Below are 15,316 nucleotides of genomic sequence, written 5' to 3'. Positions count from 1 at the left end.
GGAGTGTCTGTGTGTCAGACGGAGTGTCTGTGTGGCAGACAGAGTGTCTGTGTGTCAGACGGAGTGTCTGTGTGTCAGACGGAGTGTCTGTGTGTCAGACGGAGTGTCTGTGTGTCAGACGGAGTGTCTGTGTGTAACACAGAGTGTCTGTGTGTCAGGCAGTGTCTGTGTGTAGGACAGAGTGTCTGTGTGTCAGACAGAGTGTCTCTGTGTCAGACAGAGTTTCTGTGTGTCAGACAGAATGTCTGTGTGTCAGACAGAGTGTCTGTGTGTCAGACGGAGTGTCTGTGTGTCAGACAGAGTGTCTGTGTGTCAGACAGAGTGTCTGAGTGTCAGACGGAGTGTCTGTGTGTCAGACAGAGTGTCTGTGTGTCAGACAGAGTGTCTGTGTGTCAGACAGAGTGTCTGTGTGTCAGACAGAGTGTCTGTGTGTCAAACGGAGTGTCTGTGTGTCAGACAGCGTGTCTGTGTGTCAGACGGAGTGTCTGTGTGTCAGGCAGAGTGTCTGTGTGTCAGGCAGAGTGTCTGTGTGTCATACAGAGTGTTTGTGTGTCAGACGGAGTGTCTGTGTGTCAGGCAGAGTGTCTGTGTGTCAGACAGAGTGTCTGTGTGTCAGACGGAGTGTCTGTGTGTCAGACAGAGTGTCTGTGTGTCAGACGGAGTATCTGTGTGTCAGACGGAGTGTCTGTGTGTCAGACGGAGTGTCTGTGTGTCAGACGGAGTGTCTGTGTGTCAGACAGATTGTCTGTGTGTCAGACGGAGTGTCTGTGTGTCAGACGGAGTGTCTGTGTGTCAGACGGAGTGTCTGTGTGTCAGACGGAGTGTCTGTGTGTCAGACAGAGTGTCTGTGCGTCAGACGGAGTGTCTGTGTGTCAGACGGAGTGTCTGTGTGTCAGACGGAGTGTCTGTGTGGCAGACAGAGTGTCTGTGTGTCAGACGGAGTGTCTGTGTGTCAGACGGAGTGTCTGTGTGTCAGACGGAGTGTCTGTGTGTCAGACGGAGTGTCTGTGTGTCAGACGAAGTGTCTGTGTGTCAGACAGAGTGTCTGTGTGTCAGACGGAGTGTCTGTGTGTCAGACGGAGTGTCTGTGTGTCAGACGGAGTGTCTGTGTGTCAGACGGAGTGTCTGTGTGTCAGACGGAGTGTCTGTGTGTCAGACGGAGTGTCTGTGTGTCAGACGGAGTGTCTGTGTGTCAAACGGAGTGTCTGTGTGTCAGACAGAGTGTCTGTGTGTCAGACGGAGTGTCTGTGTGTCAGACGGAGTGTCTGTGTGGCAGACAGAGTGTCTGTGTGTCAGACGGAGTGTCTGTGTGTCAGACGGAGTGTCTGTGTATCAGACGGAGTGTCTGTGTGTCAGACGGAGTGTCTGTGTGTAACACAGAGTGTCTGTGTGTCAGACAGAGTGTCTGTGTGTAGGACAGAGTGTCTGTGTGTCAGACAGAGTGTCTCTGTGTCAGACAGAGTTTCTGTGTGTCAGACAGAGTGTCTGTGTGTCAGACAGAGTGTCTGTGTGTCAGACGGAGTGTCTGTGAGTCAGACGGAGTGTCTGTGTGTCAGACGGAGTGTCTGTGTGTCAGACGGAGTGTCTGTGTGTCAGACGGAGTGTCTGTGTGTCAGACGGAGTGTCTGTGTGTCAGACGGAGTGTCTGTGTGTCAGACAGAGTGTCTGTGTGTCAGACGGAGTGTCTGTGTGTCAGACGGAGTGTCTGTGTGTCAGACGGAGTGTCTGTGTGTCAGACGGAGTGTCTGTGTGGCAGACAGAGTGTCTGTGTGTCAGACGGAGTGTCTGTGTGTCAGACGGAGTGTCTGTGTGTCAGACGGAGTGTCTGTGTGTCAGACGGAGTGTCTGTGTGTAACACAGAGTGTCTGTGTGTCAGGCAGTGTCTGTGTGTATGACAGAGTGTCTGTGTGTCAGAGTGTCTCTGTGTCAGACAGAGTTTCTGTGTGTCAGACAGAGTGTCTGTGTGTCAGACAGAGTGTCTGTGTGTCAGACGGAGTGTCTGTGTGTCAGACAGAGTGTCTGTGTGTCAGACAGAGTGTCTGTGTGTCAGACGGAGTGTCTGTGTGTCAGACAGAGTGTCTGTGTGTCAGACAGAGTGTCTGTGTGTCAGACAGAGTGTCTGTGTGTCAGACAGAGTGTCTGTGTGTCAAACGGAGTGTCTGTGTGTCAGACAGCGTGTCTGTGTGTCAGACGGAGTGTCTGTGTGTCAGGCAGTGTGTCTGTGTGTCAGGCAGAGTGTCTCTGTGTCATACAGAGTGTTTGTGTGTCAGACGGAGTGTCTGTGTGTCAGGCAGAGTGTCTGTGTGTCAGACAGAGTGTCTGTGTGTCAGACGGAGTGTCTGTGTGTCAGACAGAGTGTCTGTGTGTCAGACGGAGTGTCTGTGTGTCAGACGGAGTGTCTGTGTGTCAGACGGAGTGTCTGTGTGTCAGACGGAGTGTCTGTGTGTCAGACAGATTGTCTGTGTGTCAGACGGAGTGTCTGTGTGTCAGACGGAGTGTCTGTGTGTCAGACATAGTGTCTGTGTGTCAGACGGAGTGTCTGTGTGTCAGACAGAGTGTCTGTGCGTCAGACGGAGTGTCTGTGTGTCAGACGGAGTGTCTGTGTGTCAGACGGAGTGTCTGTGTGGCAGACAGAGTGTCTGTGTGTCAGACGGAGTGTCTGTGTGTCAGACGGAGTGTCTGTGTGTCAGACGGAGTGTCTGTGTGTCAGACGGAGTGTCTGTGTGTCAGACAGAGTGTCTGTGTGTCGGACGGAGTGTCTGTGTGTCAGACGGAGTGTCTGTGTGTCAGACGGAGTGTCTGTGTGTCAGACGGAGTGTCTGTGTGTCAGACGGAGTGTCTGTGTGTCAGACGGAGTGTCTGTGTGTCAAACGGAGTGTCTGTGTGTCAGACAGAGTGTCTGTGTGTCAGACGGAGTGTCTCTGTGTCAGACGGAGTGTCTGTGTGTCAGACGGAGTGTCTGTGTGGCAGACAGAGTGTCTGTGTGTCAGACGGAGTGTCTGTGTGTCAGACGGAGTGTCTGTGTATCAGACGGAGTGTCTGTGTGTCAGACGGAGTGTCTGTGTGTAACACAGAGTGTCTGTGTGTCAGACAGAGTGTCTGTGTGTAGGACAGAGTGTCTGTGTGTCAGACAGAGTGTCTCTGTGTCAGACAGAGTTTCTGTGTGTCAGACAGAGTGTCTGTGTGTCAGACAGAGTGTCTGTGTGTCAGACGGAGTGTCTGTGAGTCAGACGGAGTGTCTGTGTGTCAGACGGAGTGTCTGTGTGTCAGACGGAGTGTCTGTGTGTCAGACAGAGTGTCTGTGTGTCAGACGGAGTGTCTGTGTGTCAGACGGAGTGTCTGTGTGTCAGACAGAGTGTCTGTGTGTCAGACAGAGTGTCTGTGTGTCAAACGGAGTGTCTGTGTGTCAGACAGAGTGTCTGTGTCGTGCTATGTTTAATATAGAAATGAAATGGTAAAAAAAAAAAACTTTTTTTTCACCGGAATTGAAAAATATTAATTACTTAAATCACACAATACTTTTGATATTGATTTTCAAAGATAATATCAGAAACTATATATATCAACAAAAGCACTAAGCTTTCGTGATAATAGCACAAAATGTAAACAAAAGTACTAAGCTTACTTTATAATGGCACAAAATATAAAGAAAAGCACTAAGCTTAAGTGATATTGGCATAAAATATAAGCAAAAACTCTAAACTTACGTAATAATGGCACAAAATATTAACTAAAGCTCTAAGCTGATGTAATAATGGCAGAAAATATAAACAAAAGCACTAAGCTTACGTTACAATGGCACAAACTATAAACAAAAGAGCTAAGCTTAAGTGATTGTGGCACACAATATAAACAAAAGCACTAAGCTTGGGTAATAATGGCACAAAATCATATCAAAGCTTAAACAAAAGCGTTTCTCATGTCGCTACCAAAAATATCCGTTGACCAATTAATATACGAACACATATTTAACAATAGTTACATAAGTTGTGGCAGCTTGGCTGGAGAGCTGCCAGTGTACAGTGCAGCGCATGATGCTGTCAAAAAGCTAACTTATTTTAACTTACGAGAAAGTCTGTTGGGTCGCAACATCAAGCTAACTTATTTTAACTTAGGAGAAAGTCTGTTGGGTCGCAACATCAAGCTAACTTATTTTAACTTAGGAGAAAGTCTGTTGGGTCGCAACATCAAGCTAACTTATTTTAACTTAGGAGAAAGTCTGTTGGGTCGCAACATCAAGCTAACTTATTTTAGCTTAGGAGAAAGTCTGTTGGGTCGCAACATCGAGTCAAGATCGACATATTACTTTTCTCTAAATCCTCTATAATGGAAAAGTACCACAACATATCTAGACATAATAATATTTTTTTTTCACATGGAAGTAATTTAAGTAATTGGATGTCAACAATTTTTGTTTTTCGAGTCATTATGTTGAAGGGCATTTGTGATGTCCAGAAGTTGATGTAAACTTAAATTGGTACAAAATTAAATGAACTTATCTTCCATTTGAGATTAAAGAGAGCTGGATAAGAGTGTCTCAGAGTGAGAGTGAGAGAGAGAGAGACTGGGTGGGGTTAGACCAATAGCAATTTGGGTTGCTACCCAACACTCATAACTCTCTCTATCTCTCTCTCTCTCTCTCTCTCTTTCTCTCTCTCTCTCTCTCTCTCTCTCTCTCTCTCTCTTTTACCCTGTGTAAAGAGAGAGAGAGAGAGAGAGAGAGAGAGAGAGAGAGAGAGAGAGAGAGAGAGAGAGAGAGAGAGAGAGAGAGAGAGAAAGAGTTGTGAGTGTTGGGTAGCAACCCAAATTTCTCTTGGTCTAACCCCACCCAGTCCATTTCCCTCTTCCTTACTTTACCATTCCCCTTCCCCAAATCACCATCACCATCTCCTTTGCTCCACTGTCTCGCTCTCTCACCCTACCTTCTCTCTCTCACACCACCCTCTCCCCAATCATGATATAGTATATGAATCTGTTTATGTAAAACTCAGGCTAACGGGACTAGAAAACTATATTTAGTGGGGTGCATCGTCCCCCCAAACAAAATCAGGAGGATGACGTCCATGTGCACGAAGGAATTGAGACACCTTGTCTGAACGAAGAGACGGTATTAGTTGGTGGCTTGAATGTGATTGCCATAAACCGGAACTCTATATCAGGGACCAGGAGACCGAGACACTCATCAATATCATTTACAATCAACCATTTAACTCAAACCATCACCTTGTCTATTTGGGGTAGCAATATTTTAGATCATGTCATGTTCAGAGTGTGTTGACCTTATACAAGCATACGAAGCAGGAGACAGACTATGAAACAGTGATCACAGCATCACACGATTCAAGGCAAACACAGTGTTTGGGATTGAAAACAAACAGTCTGTCGGGTTCAAAACACACACAGTCTTTCGGGTTCAAAACAAGCACAGTCTTTGGAATTCAAAACAAGCACAGACTTTGGGGTTCAAAACAAGCAAAGTCTGTGGGATTCAAAACAAACACAGTGTTTGGGATTCAACACAGCACAATCTTTGGGGTTCAAAACAACACTCTGATAGCTCCCAGTTACCAGAGCGACTAACTTGCTTGTGTTGAGCCGAGATATCAGTAACGTTAACTGGATCGAATTACTAAATCCAGATAATGCAAAGGAAATGAGGAGCAGATTTTAAAGAAAGATTCTAAGAGTTGAGTAACATAATATACCAATAAAGTTTAAAGTTGAAAAGGTATAAATAAAATCAGGCTGGGTGAGGAGACAACTTAAGATCACAGGCAAAAAAACGTAGTGTAAATAAAAAATTTAAACTGAATGACCGTAACAATTACATACGATTACGAATAAAAAAAACAAGATCACGAATGCAAACAAGAATTTGAAAGACAAATTGCACAGAACGTCAAAGGTAATTCAAAAGGATTTTTCAAATAAGTCAGGTGAAAAGCAGCCAAATGCAAATATAGGACCTTTCACAAGCGATAACAGTGGACTTACACACAACAACGATGTGGCGTCCATACTCAACACAACCTTCTGGTTCGTTGTTACAGCTGAATATGACACCAACGATCACAAGCCGCATCATTTATTTTCAAGGCTCAACACTGACAACTTCAATATTGACGAAATTAGCATCCTTGACTTAATAAAATCCTTGGAGAAGCTGAATGTTAACAAATCAAATAAATGGACCCGATAGCTACCTTTCAGAGTTATAACTGAACCTAGATACTAACTCCATTATCCACTGATGGTAATACCTAACAAACCACTAGAAGAAGGAAAGGTTCCAGTAAACTGGAAACTAATGAATGTTACCCGTAAGACTTGTGCCCTGAGCTATCCTTCCATCAGCTAGACGTTATATTTAGATAAAAAACAGGAAACTGTCATTATGGATAAGATAGTTGCCATCGAAATAATAATCTAATAACTGGAAACCAGCAATATTTCCGCAACATAAGATCATGCTTGACTGACATACTCAATTTTTTTCAGTTAAATAATACAGGGGTACAAGAGTTAGGAGGAAGAGGTCCCACCAGAGGTAATGTATCTAGATTTCCAGGTCTTCGACATGGTAATCTAATCTAAATGACTGACTCACACACAGGAAAGAGTGAGTAGCACTCAACGTAGAGGTGAATGAGTGGCTTTCAGTAAAGAGTGGGGTTCAGCAGGGATTGGTTCTTGGTCCAGTCCTCTTAAAAATGTACAAAAATGATCTCGAGATAAACCTAACATCTAAGAGAGCAATACTTACAGATGACACTAAATTAGGAAAATGTCCAACATTGACGCTGTAGTCAGAGATGTGAACGATGAACTTCAACGTTGATAAATTAAAAGCAACGCATTATTGTCGTAAAAATGTCAAACATGAATGAAAATGTTTGGCAAGAAACTAACCGGGACAAGAGAAGAAAAAGATCGTGGTGTAATCATAAGTAACGACCTCAGAAATACCAACCAATACCTAAGGTTAGGAAAGGTTTGTCAGGAAACAGGACAAGTGTTTCCTGACACGGGTCTTAGCCATATGATGACCCGCCGATGGAACTTTTATTCATCTGACTGAGGCCTTACGTTGGTTTACCCCTCCACCCCTTTAAAAATTATTTTTACATGTATTAACAAGCAATACCTATCTGTGAGCAGCAAAGCTAACAGAACGTTAGTTTTTATTGTCAGAAACTTCGAGCACAAACTCCAATCACCATACAACGTCAAGTTTTGGATACCAAATTACACAAAAGACGAAGATAAAGTGGAGAAGGTAGAAAGAAGAGTTACCAAGTTCGTACCATCACTCAGAAACTTACCACATGAAGAAAGACTGAAAGTACTCTTTTTTATTTTTGTTCTTAGGACAAAGAGATCATGAGGAGATCTTTTCCTAAGACCTTGAATGGTTTTGATATACTTAATCTTAAGAGCTTTTTGAAGTGCTGAATGTGTCCATAATTCGAAACAATGGAATGAAACTGTGAGGCAGAAGATGCAACACGAACGTATGTAGTTTTTCGCATATAAAATTATAGTAGAATGGAATTAACTACTGACTAATTTTGTAAGCTCAGTGCCAGTATAGTCATTCAAGAACCAGCTGGACAAGCAGAACTTTGCATGTTTAGGATTCAACTAGTTACGTCATGATTTAGTGGAAGTTGTTGCCAGAGCTTTCATAATCTATGCAATCAGTCAAGATTACTGGGTCAGCTGAAGTTGTTTAAAATATTATAAAACATGATAATAAATTAAAATGACCAGTAAGGTGTAGGGTAGGGTGAGGGAGGACAAGAGTGAGATGGTACCATGGACAACTCACCATACAACTCGCCAAACTCGCAATGAATTCATACTAAATCAGCACCAAACCCACATTAAACCCACTTGGAGCGTCACATACATTCAGTAGATTGGGCAGTTTGATGCCAACAGCGACTGCATCAGGAGGATTAGTTGACAACTAGACAGCCAAGATAATAATAGTAATAGTGGGGAGGTAGAGGATTGTGATAGTGATAGCACAACTGGTATTAACGTAAGTAGAAACAGTGGTACATAGAGCTTTGTGAGTTTAAAACAGTAACAGTCCTAGTTTAGTACAGGCAGTTCTACCAGGCGTCTTCATCCAGTACCGTCTCTCCTGTAAATTCCATGTTGTTTTCCAGTATGATACGCATGGTACATTTTTCTCCCTGTTTTAATGGGGCAATGGCCGGAAAGAATGAAAGGTGGGAAAAGAGCCCTCCGTTTTTCTCTCCTTCATTCATACACTTAGATATACACGATAGTTCTTGATGAAGGTAGAAGCAGATTTCTGCAGATAGCCTCGGTGTGCTCTTACAAGTCCTCTGCTGTCTGTCAGTCCCGTGTACTCCCACAAACTGCCATGCACGTCCTTGTAAATCCTTCCTATCTTTACATCACCTCATCTCCCTTCCTCATTGCATCCTTCACCCCTCCCTCTTCCTCTCCCTCAATTGTCCCTCTCCCGATCCCTCATTCATCTTAGCACACCCTCATTCTCTCTCACCCCACCATCTCATTCACTCTTTCCTCTTCCTCTTCCTCACTAGTAAAGCAACTTCACATCAACACTCACCTGTACACACACACTTGTGTGGGTGGTTCACACCTTGTTACCTCCACTAACTGACAATAACAATTTTGAACTGACCGTCCAGCATCGAGGGAGAAACATCAGAGTAGTAGTGAACTGTTATGACTGAAAGGCAGCGATGATATGTGTGTGTGTGTGTGTGTGTGTGTGTGTGTGTGTGTGTGTGTGTGTGTGTGTGTGTGTGTGTGTGTGTGTGTGTAAGTGTGTATATGTGTGTATGTGTGTGTGTGTGTGTGTGTGTGTGTGTGTGTGTGTGTGTGTGTGTGTGTGTGTGTGTGTGTGAGTGTGTTTGTGTGTGTGTGCGTGTGTCCGTGTGTGTGTGTGTGTGTGTGTGTGTGTGTGTGTGTGTGTGTGTGTGTGTGTGTGTGTGTGTGTGTGTGTGTGTGTGTGTGTGTGTGTGTCTGTGTGTGTGCGTGCGTGTGTGTGTGTGTGTGTGTGTGTGTGTGTGTGTGTGTGTGTGTGTGTGTGTGTGTGTGTGTGTGTGTGTGTGTGTGTGTGTCTGTGTGTGTGTGCGTGTGTCCGTGTGTGTGTGTGTGTGTGTACTCACCTATTTGTACTCACCTATTTGTGGTTGCAGTGGTCGAGTCATAGCTCCTGGCCCCGCCTCTTCACTGATTGCTACTAGGTCCTCTCTCTCTCTGCTCCATGAGCTTTATCATACCTCGCCTTAAAACTATGTATGGTTCCCGCCTCCACTACTTCACTTTCTAGGCTGTTCCACGGCTTGACTACTCTATGACTGAAGAAATACTTCCTAACATCCCTTTGATTCATCTGAGTCTTCATCTTCCAATTGTGACCTCTTGTGTCTGTGTCCCATCTCTGGAACATCCCGTCTTTGTCCACCTCGTCTATTCCGCGCAGTATTTTATATGTCGTTAACATGTCTCCCCTGACCCTCCTGGCCTCCAGTGTCATCAGGCCGATTTCCCTCAACCTTTCTTCGTAGGACAATCCCTGTAGCTCTGGGACTAGTCTTGTTGCAAACCTTTGCACTTTCTCTAATTTCTTGACGTGCTTGACTAGGTGTGGATTCCAAACTGATGCTACATACTCCAGTATGGGCCTGACGTAAAGGGTATACAGAGTCCTGAACGACTCCTTACTGAGGTATCGGAACGCTATCCGTAGGTTTGCCAGGCGCCCGTATGCTGCAGCAGTTATCTGATTGATGTGCGCCTCAGGAGATATGCTCGGTGTTATTCTCACCCCCAGATCTTTTTCCTTGAGTGAGGTTTGCAAACTTTGGCCATCTAAACTATATTGTGTCTGCGGTCTTCTTTGCCCTTCCCCAATCTTCATGACTTTGCATTTGGCGGGGTTAAACTCAAGGAGCCAGTTGCTGGACCAGGCTTGTAGCCTGTCCAGGTCTCTTTGTAGTCCTGCCTGATCCTCATCCGATTTGATTCTTCTCATTAACTTCACATCGTCCGCAAACAAGGACACTTCTGAGTCTATCCCTTCCGTTATGTCATTCACATATACCAAGAACAGCACAGGTCCTAGGACTGACCCCTGTGGAACCCCGCTTGTCACAGGCGCCCGCTTTGACACCTCATCACGTACCATGACTCGTTGTTGCCTCCCTGTAAGGTATTCTCTTATCCATTGCAGCGCCTTTCCTGTTATGTGTGCCTGATCCTCTAGCTTTTGCAGTAACCTCTTGTGAGGAACTGTGTCGAAGGCCTTCTTGCAGTCCAAAAAAATGCAGTCGATCCACCCCTCTCTCTCTCTCGTCTTACTTCTGTCACCTTGTCATAAAACTCTAATAGGTTTGTGACACAGGATTTTCCCTCCCTGAAACCATGCTGGTTGTCAATTATACACTTGTTTCTTTCCAGGTGCTCCACCACTCTCCTCCTGATGATCTTCTCCATGACCTTGCATACTATACACGTTAGTGATACAGGTCTGTAGTTTAGTGCCTCATGTCTGTCTCCCTTTTTAAAAATTGGGGCTGCATTTGCCATCTTCCATACCTCAGGGAGTTGCCCAGTTTCAAATGATGTGTTGAAGATCTTCGTTAATGGTACACACAGTGTCTCTGCTCCCTCTTTAAGGACTCACGGAGAGATGTTGTCTGGTCCCACCGCCTTTGAGGTGTCAAGTTCGCATAGCAGCTTCTTCATCTCCTCCTTGGTTATATGTACCTCATCCAGAACTTGCTGGTGTGCCCCCCTGCTCTGATTTCCTGGAGTCCTACTGGTTTCCACTGTAAATTCTTCTTTAAATCTTGTGTTGAGCTCCTGACATACCTCTCGGTCGTTTCTTGTGAATTCCCCATCACCCTTCCTCAGTCTGATTACCTGGTCCTTGAATGTTGTTTTCCTCCTGATGTGGCTGTACAACAGCTTCGGGTCAGTCTTGACTTTCGATGCTATGTCATTTTAGTATTGCCGCTGAGCCTACCTTCTTATCTGTGCATATTCGTTTCTGGCTCTTCGGCTAATCTCTTTATTTTCCTGAGTTTTCTGTCTTCTGTACCTTTTCCATTCTCTAGTACACCTAGTTTTTGCCTCTCTACACCTTTGGGTGAACCAAGGACTCATTCTGTTCTTCCCATTATTTCTGTTTCCCTTGGGAACAAACCTCTCCTCTGCCTCCTTGCATTTTGTTGCCACATAGTCCATCATTTCTTGTACTGGTTTTCTTGTCAGTTCCCTCTCCCACTGAATGTCTTGAAAGAAGTTCCTCAAGCCTGAGTAGTTCCCCCTTTTGTAGTTTGGTTTTTCCCACCCTATTCCTGCTGCTCTCTCCACTTGGAGCTCAACTATGTAGTCGAAGCACAGAACCACATGATCACTAGCTCCCAGGGGCCTTTCATACATGATATCCTCGATGTCAGAACTACTCAAGGTGAATACAAGGTCCAGTCTTGCTGGTTCATCCTCTCCTCTCTCTCTGGTAGTGTCTCTAACATGTTGATGCATGAGGTTTTCTAGTACCACATCCATCATCTTGGCTCTCCATGTTTCGGGACCCCCATGGGGCTCCAGGTTTTCCCAGTCAATCTCCTTGTGATTGAAATCACCCATAACTAGTAACTTTGCTCCCCTCATGTGTGCTCTCCTGGCCACCTCGGCTAGTGTGTCGACCATTGCTCTGTTGCTCTCATTGTATTCTTCTCTTGGCCTCCTGCAGTTCTGTGGTGGGTTGTACATTACTGCAATTATCACCTTATGTCCCTCAGACTGGATTGTTCCTACTAAGTAGTCCCTTTCGCCTGTGCCATCCATTCCTTCCATTTTCTCAAACCCCCACTGGTTTTTAATGAGCAGTGCAACTCCTCCTCCCTCTCTCCTCCCTCTGTCTTTCCTGAGGATTTGATATGAGGATGGAAAGATTGAATCTGTTATTATTCTGGTGAGTTTTGTTTCTGTGAGTGCTATTATGTCTGGGGATGTCTCCTTGATTCTTTCGTGCCACTCCTCATACTTATTTGTTATTCCATCTGCATTTGTATACCACACCTTCAACTTCTTTTCTAAGATTTTGGTCTGGGAGGTGTATTGGGGTTGGGGAAGTGGGAGACCTGATAAGGAACTATGGGTGGTTGCTGTGGGGGTGGAGTTTGTAATGCAGTGGGTGGGAGCATTGGATGTGGCATGGGTGTTTTGGTTTAGAGTGTTTCGTTGCACTGGGGTTGACCTGGTTGAGAGGCTTCTATAGGAAGTTGTGAGGGAGGCTGTATTTGATCTTCCTGTGTCTGTGATCTCCTGTCTGTCTTCTCCATCCCCTCTCTTTCCTCCTTTCGCCTTTGTACCATCTCTCTCAGTTTCTGCCTTTCTGCTTGTGTTCTGTCGCGGTCGAGATACACCTTCCTGTATGCTGGCATGTCCCTTAATCGTGCTTTCTCCTGCAGGATCCTGTTCCGAGTCGATTCTGCCTTGAAGGTCACTTTCACTGGCCGGGTTCTTTTTTTTACAAACCCCCCTATTCTCTGAAAATTTTCCAGCTGGGTCATGTCGTCTTCTCCTATTGCTTTCATGATGCTTTCAATTGCTTTTTTTCCCCTTGTTTTCTTGCTTCATATGTTTCCCCTTCAACTTCCTGGAGCCCATACACAAAGACTGACCTCACCCTTTCATGCTCCCACTGCATATCCCTGTGTATCCCCTCATTCAATTTGATTTCCTCCATTGCAGCTTTCCTTTCTTCAGTTTCACTAGCTAATGTACTTGGGCTCAGTGGCCTGTCATTTTCCCTTCTCGGCTTTTCCTGGGCTCTGCTGTGGTCTGTTAGGGCCTCCACATATAGCTTAGCTCTTTCATTTACTACAGTCTCCACTGATTGAGCTTCCACATGCAGTTTTGCTCCTTCTTTCCCTACAGTCCCCTTATTTGTGACTGAGGTAGCAGTCTCTGTTGTCAATCCCAAAATGTTCTTTAGTTCTTTAGGCTGTTTCAGATTTTTCAGTTCCTCTTCTAAACTCTGTATCCTGGCCTCTGCTGCTTTGACTGCACCTCCCACTTCCTGCCTTCCATGTCTATCCTCTCTTCCATTCTAATGCTAAGTTCTTCTAGTTTCTTTTCCCATTCATGTTCCCTTTTTGTGAGCTCTGCTGCCCAATCATCCTTTGCAGTTTCCTCCTCCTGTCCCTTGGTTTTTCTTGTTGCTCTCTGGCAACCCATTTTTGTTTTATCCTGATTGCCTAAGAGTGGGAAACCTATGTAATTCTGTATGTTGTTAGTATTGTGTATGTCAGAGTGTGGGGTGGAGGTAGAGGAGGAACTGTGGCTATGTGGGAGAGTAGTAGGGAGGGGGAGTGGGAAGGAGAGTGAAGCAAGTGGGTGAGTGGGAGAGGGAGAGGGGGAAGGAGGGAGAGGTGGGGAGGGGGAGGGTGAAAGAGGGAGGGGAGGGATCAGGTGAAGGAGATGTCGGTGGGGGAGGGGGGGAGTGTATGTGTGAGTCTGGCAATGTGTGTGTGTGTGTGTGTGTGTGTGTGTGTGTGTGTGTGTGTGTGTGTGTGTGTTTGTGTGTGTGCGCGCGTGTGTGTGTGTGTGTGTGTGCGTGTATGTGTGTGTGTGTGTGTGTGTGTGTGTGTGTGTGTGTGTGTGTGTGTGTGTGTGTGTGTGTGTGTGTGTGTGCGTGTGTGTGTGTGGGTGTGTGTGTGTGTGTGTGTGTGTGTGTGTGTGTGCGTGTGTGTGTGTGTGTGTGCGTGCGTGTGTGTGTGTGCGTGTATGTGTGTGTGTGTGCGTGTATGTGTGTGTGTGTGTGTGTGTGTGTGTGAGTGTGTGTGTGTGTGTGTGTGTGTGTGTGTGTGTGTGTGTGTGTGTGTGTGTGTGTGTGCGTGTGTGTACTCACCTAATTGTACTCACCTAATTGTGGTTGCAGGGGTCGAGACTCAGCTCCTGGCCCCGCCTCTTCACTGATCGCTACTGGATCCTCTCTCTCTCTGCTTCCTGAGCTTTGTCATACCTCTTCTTAAAACTATGTATGGTTCCTGCCTCCACTACTTCACTTGCTAGGCTATTCCACTTGCTGACAACTCTATGACTGAAGAAATACTTCCTAACGTCCCTGTGACTCGTCTGAGTCTTCAGCTTCCAGTTGTGACCCCTTGTCCCTGTGTCCCCTCTCTGGAACATCCTATCTCTGTCCACCTTGTCTATTCCCCGCAGTATCTTGTATGTCGTTATCATGTCTCCCCTGACCCTTCTGTCCTCCAGTGTCGTCAGTCCGATTTCCCTTAACCTTTCCTCGTACGACATTCCCTTGAGCTCTGGGACTAGCCTTGTTGCAAACCTTTGTACTTTCTCTAACTTCTTGACGTGCTTGACCAGGTGTGGGTTCCAGACTGGTGCTGCATACTCCAGTATGGGCCTAACATACACAGTGTACAGTGTCTTGAACGATTCCTTATTGAGGTATCGGAACGCTATTCTCAGGTTTGCCAGGCGCCCGTATGCTGCAGCGGTTATTTGGTTGATGTGTGCCTCCGGTGATGTACTCGGTGTTATGGTCACCCCAAGGTCTTTCTCCCTGAGTGAGGTCTGTAGTCTTTGTCCACCTAGCCTATATTCTGTCTGCGGTCTTCTTTGCCCCTCCCCAATCTTCATGACTTTGCATTTGGCTGGATTGAATTCGAGGAGCCAGTTACTGGACCACATGTCCAGCCTCTCCAGGTCTCTTTGCAGTCCTGCCTCATCCTCGTCCGATTTAATTCTTCTCATCAACTTCACATCATCTGCGAATAGGGACACTTCAGAGTCTATTCCTTCCATCATGTCGTTCACATATATCAAAAATAGCACTGGTCCTAGAACTGACCCCTGTGGGACCCCGCTCGTAACAGGCGCCCACTGTGATACCTCTTCACGTACCATGACTCGTTGCTGCCTCCCTGTCAGGTATTCCCTTATCCATTGCAGTGCCCTTCCTTTTATGTGTGCCTGATCCTCCAGCTTCTGCACTAATCTCTTGTGGGGAACTGTGTCAAAGGCCTTCCTGCAGTCTAGAAAAACGCAATCTACCCAACCCTCTCTCTCGTGTCTTACTTCTGTTACCTTGTCATAAAACTCCAGGAGGTTTGTGATACAAGATTTGCCTTCCATGAACCCATGCTGGTTTTCATTTATAATCTTGTTCCTTTCCAGGTGTTCGACCACTCTCCTCCTGATAATCTTCTCCATGACTTTGCACACAATACATGTCAGAGACACAGGTCTGTAGTTTAGTGCCTCGTTTCTG

Source organism: Cherax quadricarinatus, chromosome 2 (assembly GCF_038502225.1).
Source record: "Cherax quadricarinatus isolate ZL_2023a chromosome 2, ASM3850222v1, whole genome shotgun sequence".
NCBI classification, from domain to species: Eukaryota; Metazoa; Arthropoda; class Malacostraca; order Decapoda; family Parastacidae; genus Cherax; species Cherax quadricarinatus.
This window is presented reverse-complemented; position numbering follows the sequence as displayed.